We start from the raw sequence: 6,342 nt of genomic DNA, 5'->3' as shown, positions 1-6,342 counted from the left end.
TGTAACAGATCCTGTGATCTTTGATAAATCCTGATGATTTATCAAAGACAAGGGATATAAGAGGGGCAAAAGTCCTTAAAATGAAACTGCCTGTTGACTGAGAACCACAGCCAGATTCAGGCAATTGCTGCTATGGAGACATTTAATAAAACACCTATTTTGCATTAATTGCTATTTTAAAGTTAATTTATTTAATTATTTTAGGTCTTACTAGTTTATTTGCTGTGGTGTATATCTAGACAGTTTCAGAAGTGGGGAAAAAACTAGAAGCATAACCTTAAGTTGCCTGAAGTTATGATTCACTATATTTTGCCTCACTCTTTTATTGCACATAAGTGCAGCCTTACTGTTGCTCATAAACAGGTGTGAATCTGTCCCTAGTATCACACCTAACTATTTCAGGGAAAATAATAGAAGCTCTGTAACAGCAGCTGCAGTGATACACCATTTTTTCAGGCTACCTAGTCCTGAATCAGTTCAAGGGCTGCTATGAACAGAGTTAAACCACTGAATTTTGCAACACAGGATACTCTAGCCGGGTAACCACTTGAATCCATGTTTATTTTCCCCTCCAGTTATGTATTAAGAGAAGTGTTGTTTCAAAAAGCAACACTGTCTTCTCCTGCTTTTTCTTACATGATCCAAAAGCCCACCAGATGTTTTGCCTGTTTCCTCTGGCTCTCCAGTACTTCTACAACTCCTCAGTGCTGTCACAGTCCCTCAAAACCAGTCCTGTGGACCTGCAGCTTGTGACTTACTTTACCTCTTAAGTAATTCTGAAACCTTAACAGTCACACCAAGTACCCAAGGCTTGGGTCCTGCTAAGACACCATCACCCAGCTACAACAGGTTCTTTGTGTCCTGAGGTGAAGAAAGCACTGAGACATTGCCCTGCTGCTCACCTCACCCCCAGGAAGCTCTCAGGTGATGACTGAATGCAAGCCTTTGACCAATATTCACTTAATAAAAATAAAAAATAAAGAGTATAAGCCACTAATTAATTTTTCAGTAGAAGGCATTCTCTTGCCTTCATTCAATTCTCTCATTCAAATCAAATGAAAATCTTAAAACCAGAAAACAGTAGCTTAATTTTCCAGTTTTTCTGCCCTCATGACCTCTCTGGGCAGTGCCCACTGGAGGTGCTTTATGAACACATTGTGATTGCCTGGTTTCTCCGTGATGAACCTTAGGCTGCTGCTGTCTCCAGACCTTGTTCAGAGGAAAGCCAACAGGAGCTCTGGTTTAAATATGTGAACATCAATAATCAGAGGTCTGAGGGTTGAAAAACACTCATTACCCTTTTGGTCACGAGACTGCCAGCTTGATACCTGAAATTAATTTTTCTGGGACCTTATCATACCTTTGCCAGGGCTCCAGATGACATTATGCACTGATGAAAATAAACTTACCTTCTGCTAAGGATGCTAGAAACAACACAGGGCCTTTGGCTGTACACAGTGTTGTTTGGCACTTACTTTAGTGCTTTAACAACCTCAACCTACCTGACTTTGTTGGTCCCAAAGCAACAACCATCTTTCATTCCCAAATATTCTGCTGCCTATGTGCAAACACACATGTGCACAGGCAGTCTGGCAAACTCCAGGGATCCAGATTTCAGTAATAACAGGGTAAATGAAGAAGGAACTCTGTGGAATTATTGCATGGCCTGTTTGGGATTATCCTAAGTATCTCTAGAATAATTCAGTTAAAAAATGGTTTATTAAACACCAAAAGATGCCACAAAAAAAGGAAAGATGATATGAGATGACTTGGAAGATGTGCAGAGCTAGCTGTGGTCTTAGCACTGTGTACACATGGCACACAGAAGTGTTTACCTTCATTAGCAAGAATCCTATCCCCAGCTTTGATTACTTTTGTTATTCTCGAAATGAAACATTCATTTTCCAAATTAATCTTCTGCAAAGACAAGGGGCAGAACAGAAGAATTATTGGTCTGAGAGCTCCACTGAAGGATATATGAAGGAACAAAAAGATACATATATTATTAGAAAAAAGAAAAAGGAAAATAAAATTGAATCGGAAAAAAAAGGCCATCTCCAAAATCACAGGGTAAACTCTTCATATCATGAGCTAAAATTCTACTCTGGCTTTTGACGGCTGCTGTTTTTATTATTAAAGGTTTTGTTGTGAGTCTACATTTTGATGTTAACATATGAAAATACGATGACTGGCACAGAAAAACAAACTCATAAATTTCAACTTTAAGTATCTGTTTTAATGTATTATTGTACTTTATTGGTAATATTCCTCTAGCAAATGCTTTTTTATTATTGTATCCCCTCTTTGCAATAAAGAGGAATGTTGTAGACTGGCTTCCATTTTGGGAAATATGAAATCATTGTTTCTTGCTAGCTGTGGGCAAGAAGTAGTTTTCAAACCATGCTAAAGTTGCAAAAGTGTGCTCACAACAAATATATAGCAAGAAATATGTTAGTACCTTTCATAAATTTTCAATACAGGGATATAGCAAGATCATTTCCAAGCATAAACAGATCCAGCAAAGAAAATATATTATCTTAAATCAGGTATCATTCCCTGGCACAACAAAAGATGGGCTGTTTAACAGCATAAAACAAGCAGACTTCAGCCTAGTACAATATGATAGCTGAGAAAGTTTTAGTATTTTACATAAGTAGCCAACCATCTCTGGCTAAATCTTTTATCCCTAACAGAAACAAAAGGCACACTGGCTTCTGAGAAATATTTGTCTGTCTGCAGGGGAGGTTGTTGAATTAATTCAAAACTTTTTCAGTAGCTGGCAAAAAATGTTGAAGGGGGAATTGATGCATTTATCCTAAACTGCATAAATAGGACATAGCTGTGAAGCCTACAGACTTTGTGGGAGAAAGGAAGCAGGAAGGGCCAGCATGGCCCCAGAAACTCGTGTCACCCACACAGGTGGCAGCAGAGCTTGGGGCACACAAGGAGCTCACCCAGAAGCCAAGTGCCCTTGCTTTCCTTTCTGTCCTTTCCCCAGTTAATAATGCACAGCACTACTTTGTATTTCACCAAGCCAACCAATAAATGAAAAAAGCTCATCAGAGAAATTCTGTTGTGCTGGGCAATAACACCATTAACACAGGTGAGCAAACTCACTGGACAAAACCTATTGTCACTCTGGGGTTTGTGAGTCAGTCCCTTGCTCCAGCACATCACACCTGCCCCATGTCCTGCTGCCTGGCCAGAGTTTCTGGTGCCCCACAACCTGCAGAAACCCACCTTTGAGCAAAGCAAAGCCAAGGACTGAATTCTGACACAAAACCAGCCTTTAAGCAAAGCAATAATCCAGGGGCCCCTGGTAAACAAGTTTTACCTGGTGAGGTGCAGTCCTGCAGCCAGTCCGCATCCATGTCCTGGAACTCAGACATTTTCCTTGGAAGCTGAAAAATACAACATGAGGCTGCAATCAATGAGCTTGCAGTCCTACTGGTACAGATAGTCAGTAAACAGGTGGTTGGAACACAGCAATTTCAGATATTTGTGCCCTCTTCCAGCTGGTACTAAGGTCCATAGTGGAATTCTATTAATATTTCAGATACAGGTCTAAGTTAAAGCCTAGAATCCTTTATAAGTAATATTTGCATCATTTTTGAGGTAGTCTCTTTAATTTTTCATATGCAGTGGTTGGTATGAATAATTTAATTACATCCAAAGATCCACTATAAAACTCAGTGATTTAATGACATATTGAAAATTGATTGTAGAAGGTGGCACTGTCCCACTCTTAGCAACAATTGATGGTTTCAGTCTGTTCCCAGTGGATTTGGGTCAATTGTGCCATAAAGATCTTTGACACCTCCTGGTGAGCCTCAAGGTTTGCTTACAACAGGCACCTATGAGGGAATTTGTTTTTTCTGGTGTTATTCTTGCTCTGTGGTCAGATAAAAACCTACATTTTGGAGGCTTGTAAATCAATGAAAGTTGAAATTCATAGATTTGAAGTACAAGCCTAAATTAAGAGATGTGGCTGTAGAGATGAACTAATGGGAATGAGCTGTATTTATTCCTGCAGCATTCTTTGGGGGTTTTGAGTACAAAACTTTGCCTGCTGCTCAGGTCCTGATCCAAGGTCTGTGAAAGTAATTGGAGACATCCAATTGACATGAGCAGATATAGGTATTGCTGTTAGAAACCACATGCCATATTACTTTTTTGACACCTGTTTTGGAAATAGTTTATCTTAACTCTCCAGTGACACTATAATCGTGAATAATAGAATAAGACAGTTGTATCAAAAACAATAATGAGCTTCATATTTAAATTTTTTACAGGCAGGTATGTGTGCTAACACACATATAACATACACGTATATACATATAACAGTCAGTAATAAATTTGTGTGCATACGTGTGTGTGTGCACATATAAATTCTTAGCAAATACAATTTTACTGCAGAAGAGCTCCTTGTTTCCCAAGAACTGGGAATCAACAAGGAATTAAAGTCTAAAAAGACAGTCTTTTCAAAATCTGAGAGCAGCAAGAAAATTCTGAGCCAGTCTTAATATATATGTCTTCATTTCAGCCATTTCAGATACTAATCCTGTAATTCTAAGGAAATACAGACACAACATTCAATTTTGCAACACACATTTTTGGCACATTTGTAAAGTTTCAATTTTATCTACAATCTCAATAACAAGTGTCTTTATAATGCCAGCTGAAATCAAGAGAGAGCACTGGGGAGCTCTCACTGCGGTCATTTATTACCTACTTTACACAAGCACCTCATCCCATGGTCTGGGATTTCTAACAAGCAGTGTGACAGTACCTACAGGAGATGCAATATTTGACAAATTGGTAAAATGGTAATTTTAATGTTGTCTCAGGGAGTAGAGGAAGAGTAAAAAAAAATCTCTACTTATAGCAGCCTCTGGCAGGCATTGAGAATGAAGTGGAATCACAAATATAAACATCGAGGATGAAGGAGAAGAATATTTGTTTAGGCACTTGGTGAGTGTGATAAGTACTCCACTCATTTTGCCCTTTCCAATTAGCAGGTCCTGTCCCAGGTTGTGATCCTGAAAAAAAAACCAAACCCTGTAATTCCATTCTGGGATCTCCCTTCTCTCCCTAGTCCAACATCTCATTATACACTAGGAAAGAATCAATACATCCACACAACATTTTTGTCCATCTCCTGTTCTTACTGACTGACTTTTCTTGCTGACTTTCTGAGGAGCACTCCTCCAGTTTGCCTTAGCAATATGTGTTATTCATTAGCAAGAAGTAAAAAAGCCTTGTTATTCTTCTATTTCCATTCAATGTGAACATCAATATCACTGCTCAGAGCTATCATAATTTTTTTTTAACTCTAGTCTATAATAAAAATCTAATTACAGTACTACCATGCAAACACATAAAAAAAGCCCTCACATAGTCTTTATTCCCTAAAACCTCACAGTCCAAACATGGGACTGTAATGAAGCATAAATAACCAAGTCTTGATCAGAAGCAGCTCTGAATTGTAGCTTCAGTGGGAATAGATAATAATAAACACATGGTAAGTACCTCAAGAAAATTTACATCTCCACCAGACATTAGCATAAGAGGCACAGTTGAAAAGACATGGCTAAAGTCACAACTCCTTGCATTTGCTTGTAAATCTGGAATTGGAAAAATGGGATTTGCGCTGACTTATGAGGCATCCTTTCTTTCTAAATGGAAAGTCCCATCAGTTAACACTCTATCTGAAAGACCTGAAATCCCTGCTCCCCACTCTCACGCTCAGTTACACCCATCACTCCCACCACTGCAGAAGTGTTCTGAATCCAAATCCAATCCTGATGACTCCAGATCAATCACGGTATTCCCTGCTATTCATTTTCCCAGTATTTCCAACACTGCAAGAGTCCCCATGTGACCACTGGGGGAAAAAGCAGCTGCTTGTTTGCTTGAGACCCATTTGGAAACGTGGTTGTGCTTAGCAGCAAGAAGTGATCCACTTGTTACAGGCTGGAACTGTGGATAGGCTTAGCTTGCCTGGTGGTCTTCTCTTCCTGGCATTAATGAGAGCATCCTCCAGGCAAACCTCTTCTCCTCACAAAGAAAGTAAAAATACCGTGTCCTTCTTGGCTGGAATGTGTTATTTTCTGTCTGTGAGGGCTGAATGCACAATGACCTGCCTACATGGTAAAAAGGCTCAGACAAGTTTGCTCAAGTCTGTTCACTCAAAGGGCTTCACCTTGAGCTAACATTGTCCACAGGAATTGAGATTACAGAATTTTTTTCCATTCTATGTCCTTGTTACCAAGGAGGAAGACAAGGTCACATTAAAGAATAAATAAGTGAAAAACCACACAAAAATCCCACCCAAAGATTTGC

The 6,342-nt window shown here is 39.2% G+C and overlaps 1 long non-coding RNA gene across 1 annotated transcript in view; it reads right to left on the bottom strand.

Moving 5' to 3' along the window:
- Positions 1–3,336: 3,336 nt before the first annotated feature.
- Positions 3,337–6,342, bottom strand: part of LOC135281571 (uncharacterized) — a 311,787-nt gene continuing 308,781 nt past the window's right edge. The window contains exon 5 of the long non-coding RNA XR_010348176.1: positions 3,337–3,401. This is a non-coding gene — a long non-coding RNA (uncharacterized LOC135281571). The remainder of the gene's footprint in view (positions 3,402–6,342) is intronic.

This window comes from Passer domesticus, chromosome 15 (assembly GCF_036417665.1).
Source record: "Passer domesticus isolate bPasDom1 chromosome 15, bPasDom1.hap1, whole genome shotgun sequence".
Taxonomy (NCBI): Eukaryota; Metazoa; Chordata; class Aves; order Passeriformes; family Passeridae; genus Passer; species Passer domesticus.
This window is presented reverse-complemented; position numbering and strand designations above follow the sequence as displayed.